The sequence below is a fragment of the Podarcis gaigeae genome, assembly GCF_964106915.1.
Source record: "Podarcis gaigeae genome assembly, chromosome: 13".
NCBI lineage: Eukaryota > Metazoa > Chordata > Lepidosauria > Squamata > Lacertidae > Podarcis > Podarcis gaigeae.
Window position 1 is genome coordinate 32,717,110 of NC_139689.1, and position 18,984 is coordinate 32,736,093.

Consider the following 18,984-nt stretch of genomic DNA (forward strand, 5'->3'; position numbering starts at 1 on the left):
TTCTCTTGCAGCTTCTGCTCTACTAATAGTTCCCATTATTCCGATTTTCATTCTTTAAAGGACTGAAAGGAGGGAGAATTTGCCATCTTCAATGGAAGTTGGAAGAAAACAAAGGCAGCCATGTTTATCCATTAAGAAAAAAAGCCTCCACAATACATCATTGGACAGTACCATTATTAGGAACCGACCAGAATGTAAAAAAAAAGAAAAGAAAACAGTGAGCTTTTGAGTTCTACAGAGCTCTTTTGCATGCTAAATTTTAAAACAGTTCAAGAGTGAAGGGGTGGGGGAATCACAAGTCTATGCTCTGGTAACCTCTAGGTTAGATCACTGCAGTACATTATACGTAGAGCTGCTTCTGAAGATGGTTTGGGAACTCTAGGTTAGATCACTGCAGTACATTATACGTAGAGCTGCTTCTGAAGATGGTTTGGGAACTTCAGCTGGTGGAGAATTAGGCAGCCAGGTTGCTGTTTGGGGCAAGACAGTTTGAGAATATTACACCAATCCTGACCCAACTGCACTGGCTGCTCATTAGTTTCTGTGTCCAATTCAAAGTGCTGGTTTTGACCTATAAAGTCTTGAACAGCTCAGGACCGCCATACCTCAAGTACCTCCTCTTTCCATATAAACCAACCCAGACTCTGATCATCATCTGAGGCCCTTCTTCATGTGCCTCCTCCATGAGGTCCGGAGGGTGGCAGTGCCTTTTCTGCAGCAATTCCCTGTTTGTGGAATGCTCTCTTCAGGGAGGTTCATTATACATCTTTAGGTGCCAGGCGAAAATGTTCCTCTTCAACCAGGCTTTGGGCTTATTAATGTACTATGACCATTTAAATATGTTTGTGGGAGGGGGTATTTTTTTGTTTTGCTTTTGTTTAACTATGTATGTGGTGCTTTTATCCTGTATGTTGTGAACTGCCCTGAGATCTTCGGATGGAGGGCCATATATACATTTCAGTGATGATGATGTTGCATTTTGAAGGCTTGAGGACTGCATTGGGAGACCTTCTGAATCAGACCAAAAGCCCATCTAGTCTAGCGTTCTGTTCTCTGTGTGGCCAACCTGTTGCCTCTGGAAAGCCCAGAAGCAGGACATAGGTACAACAGCCCACCTGTGACCCCCACCAAATGGTATATAATGGAGATACTCCATAGTCATTGTGACTAGTAACTGCTGATGATAGCTTTATCCGCCATGCATTTGTTAGTCTGAAGAAGGGAGATTGCAGATTTAGGCCCTGTCTACACAATACAGTCGTACCTTGGAAGTCAGTTTGACTTCCAAAACATTCAAAAACCAAATCGCGTTTTCTGATTGGCTACAGGAAGCCCTGTCGGATGTTCAGGTTCCAAAAGAACGTTCACAAACCAGAACAGTCACTTCTGGGTTGGTGGCGTTCAGGAGCCAAGACGTCTGAGTTCCAAGGCGTTTGGGATCCAAGGTACGGTTGTATGTTTAAAGCAGTATCCCACTTCAGGCAGCAATGGCTTTCCCCAATGGGAAGTTTGCCTGGGAAGTGTAGTTTGTCAAGGGTGCCGAGAGGAGACCCTTATTCTCCTCACAAAACTACAATTCCCAGAGTTTACTGGGAAATAAGTATTGATTGTTAAACATCTCTGGAAACTGTAGTTCTGTGAGGGGAATAAGGATCTCCTCTTGGCACCCTTGACATAGTTCAGTTCCCCAGATTATTCGAAGGAAGCCATGGCTGTTCAAAGTAGTATGATTTAAATGTATAAGGCAGATGAGTCCTGAATTACAGTGGTACCTCGGGTTACATACGCTTCAGGTTACATACGCTTCAGGTTACAGACTCAACTAACCCAGAAATAATACCTCAGGTTAAGAACTTTGCTTCAGGATAAGAACAGAAGCAGGAGGCCCCATTAGCTAAAGTGGTGCTTCAGGTTAAGAGCAGTTTCAGGTTAAGAACGGACCTCCGGAACGAATTAGATACTTAACCTGAGGTACCACTGTAGTCTGTTCTAGGTGCTTGTAGATATCCGGTCACGCTAGCTTTTGTCCTTTTTCCTTAAAAAGGGAAATCGTACACTTAAAGTATGCCTGACAACTACTGATAGGCCTTTTCCTGAAAATCTCAGGGGGCGAAATGATCTAAACAGGTTATTCGCATTGCTGGGAGCTGCTTTTTAGGCTGGAAAGGGTTACTTTCTAAAGCGTTGGCATAGATCTAGCCTCCTGTGATTTTTAAGCCCAGTGATTTCTGTCTTATTCTCAGTACCCTTTGAAATAAATGAAGGTGCTGTCAGCATATTTCCCTTCACAATAATCTTCTTTTCGTTAGGCTAAACATACGCGGGTCCTTCAGCCTGATGTCGTCAGTGGCCAGCTATCACAGGCTGCTGGGCTTCCTAAGCACAGGAGATAGGCCCTCTAGTCTCTCTGGTCAGACTGACTCCTCCTAACGGTTTATTATTCCAGGGGTAGAGTCATAGGGACATGGGAAGCTGCCTTTTACCAAGTCACAACATCAGTCCATCTTGCTCAGTATTTCCTACGCAGTTTTCTGGGGACATTCCCAGCTGGACCTGGCGATATTGGGGACTGAACCTGGATCTCTTGTAGGCAAAGCAGATGCTTCAGCTTTGATCTATGGCCCTCAGGAAATTACCAGGAAGGGAATGTAGTAGCCCTCAGACTGGAAACAATTCCACACTCCTAGTGCAGTGGTTAGTGTGTTAGACTCTCTCTCTCTCTCTCTCTCTCTCTCTCTCTCTCTCTGTGTGTGTGTGTGTGTGTGAGAGAGAGAGAGAGAGAGAGAGAGAGCCCTAAAAAAAGTAACTGAATGATCTTGGGCCAATTGTTCACCCTGATCTACCTTTCAAAGGAATGCTGTACTCACCTGGTCAGCCTGGATAGCTTAGTTGATTAGAGTGTGTTGCTGGTAACGCCAAGGTTGCAGGTTCAATCCCCGTATGGGATAGCTGCTTTATAGATTGATTGATTGATTGATTGATTGATTGAATTTATATACCGCCCTTTCCCCCGGGGGTCTCTGGGCAGTTCACAGAATAGAATCAAGATATAAAACCACAAAATACATAATAAAAATAAAAACAACAACCCAATAGCTCCCATAGTCCTGCAATGCAAGGGCTTGGACTAGATGTTCCTCAGGAACCCTTCCAACTCTACAATTCTATGACTCTCAGTGGCCATATTTCTATTTCTCAACACATACAATACACCCCTAAGACAGTGCATAAGTCATCCTACACCAGATTGTTCATGGGCTTCTCAAAAAGCTGGAGCAACCTTGCAATCAGCCCCCACATAATTGGGATCAAGGAGGAAGTCTTCTGGGCTGACTTAAGGGCACAACACTTCATTTTTTTGGGGGGGGGGATATTAAGCATCCGTACTTCATATTTCCCACCCTCCTCCTCTGTCCCTCTTTTAAGCTCTCGCCATACATTATGCATTAGCCATCCTTTTGCCCACGCAATGCTAAGCGGAGGCGGGGGGCGGGGAGGGAACTTGGCCACCGTATGATAAAAGATAATGCCATCTCTTTAACGCTAGCATGCCGGGCCATCGGTGGGAAGCTGATAAATTCGTGGCACATTCCGACCTGCTCCCTGGGGCCTGTCCATCAAAATCCACCAAAAGGAAAAGAGAGCTTTTGATAATAGCCCTGAGAGAAGCATCAGGGAAATGCCAACAAAACATGGAGCAGAAGGGAGGATTTCGGTGGTTCTAATTGCGGAGGGGGCTGGGAAAGAAAACCAAACAAACCTCGGAATTATAGACTCTTGGAAGATGTAGCTGAAGCTCATCTAATCCAGCATGCTGTCATGCGGTGCCCTCTTCCATAGCCAAGTTCCACAGTGTACAGTATTTCACAAGAACACTCACTCCTGCACCTCAGAGCGGTACATGCTTAGAATTTGTATGTGCTCATTTCAAAAATCTGAAGCCAGTTATAAATATTCCTGCTTGGGGTCAGTAATGAACTGGTTGAGGGCCAATAAACTGGAGCTCAATCCTGAGAAGACAGAGATGCTGTTTTTGTTGGTTGGCCTGACTGGAGAGGTGATGCTCAATCTGTCCTGGACAGGGTTGCCCTCCTACAAGATTATATTCGCCATCTGGGGGGGGGGGGCAGGATCTTCATTGATCTAGCTTTGCCATTGGATGCCCATACTGCAGCCGCTCCTATGCATTTATCCATTCTTTGGTGAACTCCAGACTAGACTAGTCTGCTACTTGCTGTATGTGGGGCTGCCTTTGGAAACTGCCTGCAAAGCGTAGTCCAGGGTTTCCCGAACTGTTTTGGGACTACAACACCCATCATCCCTAGCTAGGAAGAGCAGTTGTCATGGATGATGGGAACTGTAGTCCATAAGCAGCTGGAGAACCAAGACTGGGATACACTGGTTTAGTCTAAACTGCTGCAGCTGCTAACTGGGGCCTGCTGTTGTGTACATATCTTACTGGTTTACCAACAGCTTTATTGGCTGCTTCTCACCACAGTTCAAAGTGCTGGTGCTTACCCTTAATGGTTTGAAGACTTAAAGACTTCAGCTGAATCCAGGCAGGTGGTCACTGGGAAGAGAGCTTTTGGGACTGCCCTCCCGATGGATGATTGCCTACCATAATCTCTGGCCTCTTTTCAATGCCAAGTGAAGATATTTTCATTTCCCTCAACCTTTAAAAACTTTTAGTTCATCATTGGGGTGTTGTTGTTTTTTAAATGTGACTGGTCTATTTATTATTATTCATCTTTCATTTCATGATTGTTATTTTAACTTAGCCACTTTCTTAGCCACTCTGGGAGCACCTGTGCTAAAGGGTGGGATAAAAATAGGCCAAATGAACAAATATTTCCCCTGAATTTCCTGTTCTTTCTGTTGATTGGAGGCATAGGTTTTCTCACATTTACTGACACCTAGGTAGTCTGCAGTTTCATTTAAGCACAGGCCAAAGTTTTAGAGACCCATACTCAACATGGCAAGAATGCTATTTTGATGTATGATACATGTGTGTGTGTGTGTGTGCGTGCCCCTGATACAATTCTAATTTTTAAAGCTAAACTCTTACATTATTTTATTCTGATGAGTTTGGTTGTCATTAGGTAATGTATTTTAGTATTTTTTTGTCTACTGGGTTTTTTTATTATTAACGGCTACAGTTGTATTTTATTCTATTTTATTTGTAAGCTGCCTTACAAATTATGCTAAATTATAATATAATCATTATAATGTCTACCTGGGGCTGAGATTACAAGGATCATCACGAGGCAGAGTTCTTAACGTCTCCCTTCAAAGGAATGTTTAAAATGGGAAATGTCCTCACTTACACACACACGCACATATGAAACACCTTCACCCTAGCTTCTCTCTGTTTCTGTGATCGGCCGCCAGATCTGTTCGGAGCTTTAGATGCCTCTGAATATGCCGTGTTCACTGGGGAACAGCCTGCCCTCAATAGGGACAGAGGCTTGCGTGCTACGGCTGAGGTCATGGAGACCTCCATAAGAACCGTGCTGCCTGTAATGGCCCAGAGCTTCGCTTATTCCCTCCCTTCTCGATATCTGAGACTATGGAGTAAGGAGGTAGCACACTTCAATTCATTTTCTTTTTGCCTACAGGGCTAATAACGGAGCGGTGGGTAAACGAGGCAAAAAAGCCGGGGAGGGAGAGAGAGAGGGAGAGAAAGAATCAGCATCCTTTCAATGCAGCTCCATCTACGTGAGTTTTCCAGCTCACTTGTTCCCAGTGGAAATTAGCTATGGACAAGCTGAAAGATGGACTGTTGGTTGCTCTGCACGTTCCAGATGGAAAGGGATGAGCAACAAAGCAACCCACTCCCACCTTTGGAGAGAGTGCACAACAACAAACCTAACAAAGCAGCTCTTTCAGCCTTCCCCGATAGTCCTGATTCCCAACATCTGCCAACAAATGCATTATTTAGCAGTCATTGCAGCTTCTGCCGGGGTCCAAGGGCCAAGCGGTTGGGTCAATTGATCATATCCCGGAGGGCCGAGGTTTCATGTCTGTGGGCCAACAAATACAGACTCGAAATGAGGCCATGGGCGATGGCGGACTGGTTGCCCGAGCTACATGTACCCAAACAGACACATGAGATTAACAAACCCTTAATGCTTGTTTAACTCTGGTTCTCAGCAAGGACCCGTTCACACAACAGCTGGCTATATGTCACCAGAGGAAAACAGAACTGTGCAAGGAATTGTCCAGTGCCGTCCTATACACGTTTACTCAAAAACAAGCCTCTTTGACCTACACCCAGGTACGTGTGCACAGGATTACAGCTTTAGTTGATTAGCAGCATGAGCCGTAACCCAGTCAGTTCATCAATTGCATTAGAATGAATTTTGTTACAGCTGAGCAGTAGTTCCATAGGAAAAAACCACACATGCTTTATTCCTTTTGTTTTTGGTACTGAACCAGACCTTTCACAGCAAATGCCATCCCTCCTGTGTTAAGAGGAGAAGGAAAGCACTCTTCCAAGCTGGGGCCTGCTTTGATTTAAAATAATTAATTTTCTGAAAATCTGCTGCCTGCTTATGGCTGCAGGCATTTTAAAAAACCAAAAGTGTGTGTGTGCGTGCGCACACACACTCTTATAACCAGTAAAGGTGATGGGATCATGGCTTAACTACAGAGCACATGTTTTGAATGCAGAAGGTCGCAGGTTTGATTCCTGATGTCCCCAGATAAGTCTGGAAAAACTCTTCTGCCTGGGACCCCGGAGAATCACCGCAAGTCAGTGTTAAAGCGGGGTGGAATCATTTTGCTAATCTTTTTATAGTGGGGTGAAAATGCACCCCCCCCAAAAAAAATAATCAAATGAATATTGAGAAGAGAAGTTGTAGACTTTTCAATGGCAGGTCTTACTTTTAATAAACATGAAAAGGCTGAAGTGGTCAAGGGCCTCCCTCCTTTCTCCTTCTTAAGGTAAAAGGCTTGCTACTGCTCCAAGAAAAAGAATAAATCCAATTGGCATGAAGCTTCTTTGAGAAACAACACATCAAACTGTAGCATCCTGTAACAAAGTACAGAATATGTATGCATTTTGGATAACGTCATGTGAACACAGATTAAGAACCCAGAAGTGAGTGCACAGTAAACAGGAGTGTGAATGCAGCAAAGTATTTTTATGAGTTGGTGGGTGCAAGACACCCTAAATTCCAGATTGAGGTGGTGTTAGAATTTTAATCTCTGTGTTAAAACTTTGTGTCAGATTCGCACGTTAGAACCTAATCAGGACCTATGAGTATTAAGCTGTGTGTCAAACACCTCTTTAATCTTAGGGGGCTTGAAAAGTACTAAAAGCTAATTAAAAGGTAAAGGGCCCCTGACCATTAGGTCCAGTCGTGACCGACTATGGGGTTTGCGGCGCTCATCTCGCTTTATTGGCCGAGGGAGCCGGCGTACAGCTTCCATGTCATGTGGCCAGCATGACTAAGCCGCTTCTGGCGAACCAGAGCAGCACATGGAAACGCCGTTTACCTTCCTGCTGGAGCAGTACCTATTTGTCTACTTTCACTTTGATGTGCTTTCGAACTGCTAGGTTGGCAGGAGCAGGGACCGAGCAACGGGAGCTCACCCCGTTGCGGGGATTTGAACCACCGACCTTCTGATCGGCAAGTCCTAGGCTCTGTGGTTTAACCCACAGCGCCACCCGCCTCCCTTAAAAGCTAATTAAGTCAGGATAATTTCCTTTTGAGGTGATAGCCTAGACGAGCCATTAAGACAACACAAAAGATAAAGGGGAAATCACAAAGGATAAAGGGCAAATCTCTTTTGCAGATGAGTACTCTGGATGCCAGGGACGCAGGTGGCGCTGTGGGTTAAAGCCTCAGCACCTAGGACTTGCCGATCGAAAGGTCGGCGGTTCGAATCCCTGCGGTGGGGTGCGCTCCCGCTGCTCGGTCCCAGCGCCTGCCAACCTAGCAGTTCGAAAGCACCTCCGGGTGCAAGTAGATAAATAGGGACCGCTTACCAGCGGGAAGGTAAACGGCGTTTCCGTGTGCAGCTCTGGCTCGCCAGAGCAGCGATGTCACGCTGGCCACGTGACCCGGAAGTGTCTCCGGACAGCGCTGGCCCCTGGCCTCTTGAGTGAGATGGGCGCACAACCCCAGAGTCTGTCAAGACTGGCCCGTACGGGCAGGGGTACCTTTACCTTTACCTTTACTCTGGATGCCAGTGTTATAGGTTAGAGTTCAGGGATTGCAGTTAGGAGTTATACAATGGAGTTAGCAAACAGCGGGCTGGAGAGAGAGAAACATTTGAGAGTAATGGTTGGGGTCTGCTTAAGTCCAAGGCTGTTGTGGTTATAGGAGAAGCCAGAACCACTTCACATGTTAATGCTGTGAACCCCTCCATTGTAGGTTCAGGTTGTATATATGTATAAGCAAACCATCTATCATAAAGACACTGCAGTCTCCATTGTGCCTCATTTTCCAAAAGGAAATAACAAGTCCTGGGTAAGCACTTTCAGAGATTTGGGTGGTGTGTAACAGTATTGTACTTGACCACTGAACTTTGCCCTTTCCTCAATAGTCAGCAAAGAGCACTGCTGATGGTGGCATGCCGAAAATGAGTGTTTAGCAGGTGTCTGTATGACTAGCTTGCCACAGGTCGATTGCCAACATGTCCAGACTTCTCAGACTCTGTAATGGCACATTTTGCAGACATTCCCAGGCAAAATCTCAACTGCGTTAGCAATCCTCCGAAACATTTTCCTGCAGTTGCAAATGCCAGACGCTGCCACTTGCCATCCCAGAATAGATACGCTGTCGCGATGAGTAAAGTAATTGTGCATGGCTCAGTGAGGCTGGGGCGCGAGCTGGTAAAAGACGTTTTTGTTGTCGTTATTGTTCAAGTGTGTTTCTCAAGATTAGGGGAGTCCAGTTATGTTCTTCACGCCACATCCATTAACTCTCTTGTTGTATGGCTATTTTAAACATGCGGCTTTAATTAATATTGTAATTTATTTATTATTAAAAAATTGGTGCTGAAACCCAGGACTGATAATTGTGTAATTTATGTTTCGTCTTGTGAGGCACTTTCCAAGAGGAGGGGCTTTATAAGTCTTTGCAAGGTGAGGAATAAACTAATAATAATAATAATAGTTCTTTTCTTTTGGTTCCCACATGCCCCATGTTTGTTGAAAACAGGAAGCACTGCTCATTACAGAGGACTTGCACATTGCTGCAGGAAATGGCAGTAGCATCTTTCATTCCCTCCTGCATAATGCCCAGCTTATTTACCTGCTGCTTCCTCTACCGCATCATTTGCTGTTGTTGGTTGGGGCAGAGAAGTAGGTGTTATATATGGAGAGTGAGCTTGATGCAGACAAGCTGTTGTTTTTGGAGGCAGCCTTTCCCTCCTTTTTAATGTGTGATTCCACTCTGAGAGAGGTTAAAGTGAAGGAAAGCCCAAGAGTATGGCTTCTTCCACCCGCCTTGCTCTTCAACTATTTAGGAGCATAGGAAGCGGCCTTACGGCTGGCCATATAGGCCAGTATTGTCTGCTCGGACCGGCAGCAGCCCTCCAGACTGGGTGTGAAAGAGGCCTTTCCCATCACCACCCAGGGCCCGTTCTAACTGGAGATGCCAGAGTTTGAGCCTGGGATCTACTGTGTCCAAACTGTGCCCTCTGTCACCAAGGTGTTGCCCTCCCTACTTGTGGGTTTTACAACAGAGCAGCCTGCTCCATTTCTCTGCAGGTTGCCAGGAAGAAAGATGTTCTCAGGGCTTAACCTTTTGCCCTGTTCTTTCCAGGCACAGGTCTGTGCTTTAAAGCTTGATGTCCAAGCACTCTTTTTTCCTGTCCCCGAGCTCTCCCTGCAAAAATCCGCTTTTTAAAGCTGAAGCACAACGAATAGCAATTTGGGTGTTCTTCGGATTGCCGTTTGCTCTGATTTGGTGGTAAAGTACAGATTTTCACGGGGAAAGCTCCGGAGCAAAAGAAGAGCGCTCAGACAGGAAGCTTTGGACCGTGCCTGAAAGCACAGAGGGAAGTTAAGCGTGGCTAAAGCCCTCCTCACTAGCAAACAGAACAAACTGGGGCAGCCTCACCTGATCTTCTCTTATGGGGAGAAAAGGTTGGGAAATGTGCACCCCTGCATATAAAGATTGTGTCAACTGTTTCAAACGTCAGGTCACCCTCCTGAATAATAGCCCCTGTGGTAGGCTTAGCAGTAGCTGATGCTGTTAGCTTTCGTCGATGCAGACACCTTTTCTCAAGGGATATGCGAATCTTTGTCAATTTTGATTTCCTTCGGTTTCTCATTTATCCAGTCTTGAGTTGAGTATTCTTGTATTTCCATATCAGTTTGTGATTTTTAAAAAAAGTCCATATGAATATTCACCAGCATTTTAGTGCCAATTTCTTCTAATGTACGAACCTTGGTATGCAATTGTTCCTAATACACACATTTTTCCAATGCATTTCCCCCCTATGTATATGTAACAATGTATATCTGTGCATTGTTTTCATTAATATAAGCATTTTTGTGTGCACTAAATACATCTTGTACATATTCACTTGGATGGAGAACTGCATTGCAAAATTTGGAGAAGGCTGAGTTTGGTTCGCATATTGTTTTGGGAAATGCAAATTACTTAGGTTCATATATATATATATATATATATATATATATATATATATATATGGTAGTCAAGGACAAGGTGGGGTAGTCAAGGACAAGGTGGGGAGGCGGGGAGATAGCCAGCTGAATTGGAAGCTGAATTGGAGCCGAAGCCAGTTCTTCCAATCCTGCAGCTTGTTACAAAACAACTTGGAAACAGCTTTGCTTGGTAAACCAACATTAAGCTACCATTTCGGACATTAACAGGAAAATGCAGTTTAAGCAACTCTGACCAGAATCAGATGCTGAAGCTGGAACATGTAAGGAAGAGATGACGGAAGGGGAGAACGTGTGGGCCCTACAGTCATTTCTGGCTTGTTAAAATGATAGTTTAGCAAGCTAGGATTGCTGCATCTGAAAGGGCCTATTGAGTTTTCAGCCTCTGTAGCGTGTAGTGAAACGTACCCTTGTGACATCATCACTCTGCGTCTTTCCCAACACCATGCATCATTGGCTGCTGCTAGTAGGGAAAAGCACAGTGTGATGGCCTCAGATGACAATTTAATCACACCTTGTGGAAGTGGAGAACCTTACCTGACCCAGGGATCCTGGTTTTGGCAGCGACACCATGTTTCTCAGAACGCCTTGCTCAGCCTGTGGAACTATGTGTTAAAGCTAGCACTGTTCACCGCAGTGATATTTCAAGCCTGCATCAAAAACAAAAGGGCTCGCTGGGAGCTCAAGGCAATTTGTTCCTCGGGTTTGTGTACACTGCAAATGTAAACAGGCGTCCAGACCTGCTTAGCTGTAATGGCTCCAGAGTAAGTAAGCTTGGGACTTGCAGCCCTGTAAGGGACTGGGATCTCTTTACCGCTTGAAGCAATTCATAGCGTCCTCACAAAACTATATGGGGGTGGCAAAGCAGAGGTATAGCTGTGTGCACACTATAACTTTAAAACACATTAAAAGGGCATTCTTCCCTTCAAAGGATTCTGGGCAGTGCGGTTACTGGGAATTGTAGATTTGTGAGCAGTAAATTTTAGTACCCAGGATTCTTTGGGGGAAATAATGTGCTTTATTTTTATTTATTTAGTTAGTTTATATCTCCCCTTTTTCTCCAAGGAGCTCAAGTTGGCATATATGGTTCTCCCTTTCTCCCTTTAATCCCTACAACAACCCTGGGAGGTAGGGTAGGCTGAGAGGCAGTGCTGGCCCAAAGTCACTCAGTGAGCTTCATGGGGATTTGAACCCAGGTCTCCCAGGTCTTTGTCCAACCACTTCACCTCTCTCTCTCTCTCTCTCTCTCTCTCTCTCTGTGTGTGTGTGTGTGTGTGTGCCTATCACACTTCAAAATCCAGTTTAGATGTGCAGAGCAGCCACATCCAATGCAAATAGGGACCTTTGTTTTAGAGAAGCAAAACAGAATACCCCCCACTATTAGGGTTGCTGTCCTTTTCCTAGGAGACTCTGAGTTATCTCTGTGACGAGCAGGAACTGAGCATAAATAGCTGTTCCCCAGTATGGAGGAAATAGAGCAATTTCCCTTTTGCATTCCTCCCTATCATGCAGCAGTTAAGGGAGCCATGTCAGAAAACAGTATCTGAAATCCGAGTCTTCAGGGCGACAAGGGTAGATGCACTTGCTTGTGAGATTTGGAGTGTTGTTTACTAGTGTGATGGTTTCATTGACTGGACGGTTGAGAGAAACATGACCATGATGTGTATGCAAGTGAAATTGTCCCATTTCAAATGAATAATGTGCTACACGTTTTCCTGATGTTGTAGTTACACCACCACAAATATGTGGGTTTCTAGCCCACCATTACATCAATCAAATCCCTGCTTGGCTTCCACCATGCTGCAGCATGAGGTGCTCCCCATTTTCGGAGGTCACTTCCAGACTGTCACTATTTAGGGGTAGGATTCTGTCATGTGACAACGACACATGAGAGCAGAAGCAGCAAAGCAGGCTGGGAAGTGCTGGGACTGCACAGTCATTTGGGCCTACTAAAGTTATTCGGGCCTAACTGCTAACTGTTGAGTCACTCTGACTGAAAAAACTTAGTAGCCAGTTTCTCTTTTGTGCTCTCTGTAAGATGTCAGTGAGAGTCTGTCTGCTTCAGCTATGAACAGAGTCTGTATGTAATCTCAGTCAAACTGTTTGGAACCATGTTGTTTATGAAGAAGTTTATTTTAACTCAGTAAAGCTTTTATTCTTTAAAACTCTGCATTATTAATTTATGCTGCGCGTCAGATTCAGTCGCATACTGGCAGATTCAGGTATCACAGTTACAGTGGATTGGGAGCTCTTGCTCAACAAGCCTTCTCCCCCTGCCCCCGCCACAAAATGGACTCTTTGCTATGAAGTAAAATGATGGGAAAATGTGCTAGAAAGTGCAGAATGACACAGCGTCGGCTGAGCTCCCTGCAAACAAGTGAGAGCAATGGCTTTTTAAACAGATGCTGTTGTCTAATCTCCTTGCAAACCAATCCAGATGGACGTTCCATAAAGAGGTTGGCTGGAAGCACCCTACGATTGTGTGGATCAGCCACACTGGTCAGCAAACTGTTTTGATCTGTCTGTGAATAAGGCTCACCTTCCTTTGCCCAGCCACATATATGCAATTCAGGGGATGGGTGGGTTAAAAAGTGCATGAAAGGTGTCTTATCTGAAGTAGCAGAAGTAGAAATTGTATGTTTTGGGAACGGGTAAAAGCAAGTTTGGAGTGACTCATGTTTTTTTTAAAGAGGCTATATATTTATAAAGTCTTCCCACACAAGCTTCCCACACGCATCTGTCCCTTGGTTATACTGTCATCCCTGTAATCGCACCCTGACAACAGTGTTGTGGACACAGGCGTGTTAATCTGCCTTGTCTTCTGTGGAAACATGCAACTAGCCCTTACAGGTTGTGGAGGGCTAGCCATTAAAAACAGCCACTTATAACTCTCTTCTCATCTCTTTCCATAACTCTATCCTAAGGATCTAGCCAAAGCAACAAAAGCTCCTGTACTCTTTGGAAGCTTTTGCAGATTTTTCAAAGGGCCTTGACTCATGCAGAAGAAACCTCAGAAGGTTTTCAGAATCTTACTTCCCACCTTTCTTTCTGCATTACAGTCAGATCTTGGGTATACTTTGAACTAAAGAAATATCAAATCTGAAGCCTCCCATCAAGTTTCGCAGCTTGTATGTACTATGCAAATTGAGCAAATCTGCATGTATTTGCTTGTTTTGCATACTTTTCTTTTCCTAATTTCTGTTGAGCCTTCAGAAGAGCAAAGGGAGGTGCAGGACCCTACTGGAAATATAAAAACAAAAAAACAAAATTAAAAGTGGTTGTTGTTTTTATTTTATTTTGTTTTGTTTGCTTTTATTATCGTGTGGTTAAGGGTGATCATTTTTTTTTTTTTTAGGTCTCCACTTCTCTGTGAAATGAGTATTTCGTACTGACCACAAGAGTTTCTTTCTTTGCTTTCCGAATGTATCCCTCGGTTCAGAAACCATCAGCAACCCTGGCCTTATGGATCTCTGCGCTCTGAACCTCAGAGGTAGTGCGACAACATGCGGAGCAGTGCACCATGCAGCAGTTTTACGTGAGGGAATGTGTGGCGTAGCAGTGACAGCACTGTTGCATGCTGGGGTGGTGCAGAAGAGGGGGCAGTGAGATCAGGGGAGACGGCCACATATTCACACACCCCTCTTTATCCATCCAGGCAGCCGAGGAGTACAATCAGAGTTCAGGGACAAATTCCAGCTGGGCAAAAACACTTGGGCTGTGAAGCAGGGCCGGTAAGGGGTGTGGCCTGGTTGGTTAGGGTTCCAAAGGCCCAAAACAGAAGCCTAGAGGGCCACATTTGGCCCCTGGGCCTAAGACTCCCCACCCCTGTAGCCAGAAGGGAGAATATCCTTCTTGGTGCCAACAGGGAAGTCTCAACTAGAAGAGGGATGTGATCTTGATGGAATAGAGGAGACTGATTGAATTGGCCGATTCTTCTGGTGTCTAAAATATGCCTCCTTTTTGCAAACATTTCCTTGCTGAGGACCTGGAACAAACCTTTTAGAAGTAATCCCTTTCTCCGGGCCCCTCTTTCTTTCTCTCGCTTGCTCTCTTTCTGTGTGTGCCAGCCAGGTCTAGACAGCCAGGATGTAAAAAGATCAATGGTCATCTTTTCAATTATTCATTGATTTATTTCCTTTTCACTTTGCTTGTTCTTAAAACAAGTGTGTTTGTGTGAGGGAGGGTGGGCGGGGGGAGAGAAGCAATGGGAGTTTCAAGCACCTCCACCCAGAGACACACCTGCTTTCTAGTGATGGAGAAGCTTCCTCCAGGGAAGACCTCCCCACACCAATCAGCCTCCTCCCTACCCCCCTCTCTCTAATTCATTCTCGCCGTGTGCTTTTCCCAGAGGTGGATACCTGATCTCCTTGGAAGCCCCAAGAAGAGCAAACGCCGTATGTACCTGTCTCAACGTGCTCCTAAAATTACAGGTACCAAATGCCGGGAGGGGAAAAAGAAGACAAAGGCACCCCAGTTTTTCAGGCCTGCTTTCCGCTCACCGGGACTTCAAAGCGGAGCCCAGCGCCAGTCTGCGTTACCTTGACTGTCCCTTTCGTGAGGTGAGTAACCAGTTTTGCTTAGTAGCGCATGGCTTGGAGCGGCGAAGAGGTGCAAAGGGTGGGAGAGGTATAATTCGTGTGAAAATGAGTGGAGGTGGCTAGAGGCACCTGTGCTGTGTTTCCATATCTTACCTTGAGAAAAATGCTGTGGAGCCGGGCTGTCACTTCTCCCAGATCTGTTTGAACTTTGCAGTTCAGAAACGAGGACCTGCCCTTTTAAAATAAAGGGCTTGGTGGATAGGTGGAGCTAATGTGTTGTCGCTGTTCTTTGAAATAGGCATTTGCGAACTTTCTCTTTGGATTTCTTTCTGGTGCTGCATAGTCGCTAAGAGACTGAGAGATGAATCAGGCAGCCCCTGGTTCATATGTTGCCTAGGCGGTCTTGGGGTGCCCAATATTATTTCAGCCTCCACACACACCATCTGCAGTATGGGGATAATAATACTCACCTGTCTTATTGGGTTGTTTATTGCAACAAAAGTAATGCATGAACAATCTCTGAACACTCAAAAGCACAATAGAAGTTTGTGTTTCATAATCATTTACAGTTGTTGTTGTTCTTATTATTATGCTTGTTCCCCTCCAAAAGGTTAAAGGCAGGCAATAATGGATTTAAAAAGCAAAAGTAAACTACTGTATCATGTTAAAAGCCAATACCACATAAACGTTAAAAATCATAGTAGATGAAAAAAACACTATTATTACTTCATTGGAGTTATACCCAGACCCCAAACATCAGCCTATGGGGTGAGCTTCAAAAAAGAAAAGAAAAGGAGAAAAAAAGAATGTTTTTTTGGGGAGAGAGTTTTATTACTTCAGGACAGTCACGAAGAAAGCCTCTCCATGTGTCCTTGGCTGTCTTGAAAGTCGTGCATAGCTGCTGTTGCTAAGAGGATGTTTGATCTTAGTGGGATGGGACATAAGCAGGGCTGTACTTACTCTGTGCTAAAGTACAGAGAGAAAAGGGAAAAATATCAGCAAGAACATTCTCCCGCAAGAAAAGCTGAATACTGTGTATCATGCATTTTCTTCTTCTTCTACTAATCAGGGGAAGGAGTTGTACTGAGCGCAGAACCCCCGGTCCCTTTGCAATTGAGAATCCTGTTCAGCTCCACTTGCCTTTGGCTTCTACACTGTCATCTCCATGTTTCCCAACCAACCTATGTGGTTTAAATGCCCCAGAGCCTTGTTAAGGATCCTAAATTCATACAGCCCTACTTAGAAGATGCCCAGGCTCTGGCCTTGGCGAGCCCCCAATGGAACATTCACTATGAATGCCTCTCTGCACACCCTTGTTGAATGAACAAGGGCATTCCTGCAAGGTGATGGGATATGGAAGAGTCAACAGCGTCTTATGTTGCATGGCTCACGCATTTGACTCAAGGCCCCTTGGCTGTCTATGGCACTCTACAAAGATGGTGCTGCAAAATCAAGGGGTCCACTGAGCTCCTGGCAGGCCAGCCTTATTGCCCTTTAGATCAGCCTTGTAATGAAGCCCACAGAAGTTAATAACATGCAAAAATGTTTGCTTGCCTGCTGAGGGGCTAATAGCCTGCGATTCCATGCTGGCCACAGAGGGGGAAGCTCCCTCCTCCTTGGCCGGCAATGAAACTTGAGCTGCTGGCTTCTTAGACTAGTAAGAAAATGAAATAAAGGAAAAGAAGGACTCCTACCCAGTGGGTTGGTTAAGGAAGGACAGATTGCTCCACCTACTCTCTTCCATTCCCTTCTGTTGTGGCTAGCATGGAACCGAGTGGAAAGGCAGAGGAGATGGGCAATACTCTGTCTCTTTTCTGCCAGAGTTCATGATCACAGCCTCAGGCTATTAGCCAAGTTGTTAAATCAGCCTTGTATTTCGATTCCATGCCAAGACTGCCTTGCTTCTCCCCAGCTTTTAATTAACAATAGTGCACCTTTTATGTCTCTTTATGGCTGCTGCTTTTAGTCTTGCGCTGCTATTTTATTACTGTTCGTGGTTTCATTGTTTTATGAATTTTGTTCTAAGCTGCCTTGAAAATTAGTTTATAAAGGGAAAGGTGGAGTATAAACATTTGCTATTCAAAATAAATAACAAATACCTGGCTGACATGCTGCATACAAATGGCAGGCCGTAGGTTTAACAGCATTGGGCTGTACGTTTGCAGGCCTTGCGTAATGTTTTCTGGGTTAAACTGGGAACTGTAGTTTAAGGGTGCTGGGAATTTTAGTTACATGAGGGGCATACTAGAGTTTCCAGGTTTCTTTGGGCGAAGTCATGTCTGTGACATGTACACAGCCTAAAAAGAGGGCATTTCTTGTAAGGATTGTCAAGACTTTGATAAACCTCTCCTTCATCTATTTTGAGATTGTCATGAGATTAACAAACAAAATGATTGGTTTCTGACTTGGGTTTAGTTCCCTGCTGATCCATCAGCCCAGTAAATGCCTTCTAACAGTGCAATCTTATGTAAGTCTACCTGGAAGTATGACCAGTTAAGACCAATGGTGTCTAGCAGGCCATCTTCTTCCTCTCTCAGCCTTCATTCTCCCCCTTCTAAAATTATTAGGAGCAGTGCCCTACCTTTCAGGGTTGCTATGGAGGAATGATGGCATTGCATTTTATGCGCACGAAAATGTTGCATAAATGTCGCACCCCTGCATGGGGTGAACCTGTTCGTTTGTTTTGTAGAACCAGGTTACTAGAGTTAGGTCAGTGGCAAGTTGCAGACACAGAAAGCCTGCTTATATTCACTTTAAGCCCGGGATTAATTATCCCACATAATGTTGCCAAAAGAAAACGAGCTTCCCTCCAGCCGGGAACACAGTATGATAGTGCCTTCTGTTCATTTAACAATCTCCTCCAGTCAGTAGGGTGCAAACAAAGTGTTGTCTTCTGCAGCACTTCAGTATGCTCCCTACCAATTGCCTCACATGATGCAATCCAATAGGCACCCATATTCATAAGCATGAAGCGACCAAGGAATTGCACATAAAAGAGTACTTCTAAAATAAATGCCTTGTTGCAGATAACCTATGTGAACTGTCTGCCTGCTGTTTGTGATGGACTCCCTTGTTTTAGAGAATCTTCAGCTAGATCCTATAATCCTTTGGTTCTCTTCACCCTCCTTAACTCACTACAAATGTCTGTATTTGCAGGTTTCAGGCAAGCTTGAGGACTAGAAGCGTTTCTTAAAATAAAAATTCAGAGATACTCTTGCAAACCGGGTTGGGGGTTGGGGTGGAGAGTGACCAGCTTCCAGGCTAGAAAACTAGATCCAAACTTGCTGCTGCCTTGCGTAGCTCTCCCACGGCTTGCAGATAGCTTCCTGAAGCCTGGAGAGTGAGAGGGGTCAGTGCGCATTCCAGGCTTCAGCGAAAGCCTGCATTCGTCCCATAGGACGCACACACATTTCCCCTTCATTTTTGGAGGGGGAAAAGTGCGTCCTATAGGGTGAAAAATACGGTATGTGAAAAGAACGCTGAGCTGCCAAACAATGGACTGAGAGTGACTAAGGCATGATTGACAGCTGCCACGCTATCTGGGGGAAATGATTGCAACAAAGAAACTGCATTGAGCTTATTCTTCCATCTCCTTCTCCTACCCCCATCACCCCTTCCAATTTTCTTTTCTGATGAAATTGTCCCTTTCAGTGAAATCAATACCAATTTCCATCTGGAGATGGGGGTGGGGGCGCTGTGAGTGACGGCTGCAGATCGTAGAGCTTCCGCTTTCTCTTCTGTCCTCTCTGTTTCAAATGCATCTTTCAAGTAACATTTTGCACTCTTTACGTTGTTTTGTCTTCTCAA

The 18,984-nt window shown here is 44.9% G+C and overlaps 1 protein-coding gene across 10 annotated transcripts in view; it reads left to right on the forward strand.

Annotated features, from left to right (window-relative positions):
• SRCIN1 (SRC kinase signaling inhibitor 1) overlaps positions 1 to 18,984 on the forward strand; it is a 330,260-nt gene that overhangs the window by 48,220 nt on the left and 263,056 nt on the right. For 6 of the 10 annotated variants that reach the window (XM_083708601.1, XM_083708616.1, XM_083708612.1 and 3 more), the window contains exons 4-5: positions 13,995 to 14,129; positions 14,988 to 15,198. The gene's annotated coding sequence lies outside the window, so the exon portion shown is untranslated. Of the gene's footprint in view, positions 1 to 11,118; positions 11,404 to 12,586; positions 12,720 to 13,994; positions 14,130 to 14,987; positions 15,199 to 18,984 lie in introns of those variants that run through there. The other 4 variants (XM_083708592.1, XM_083708608.1, XM_083708618.1 and 1 more) reach the window with 4 other exon arrangements.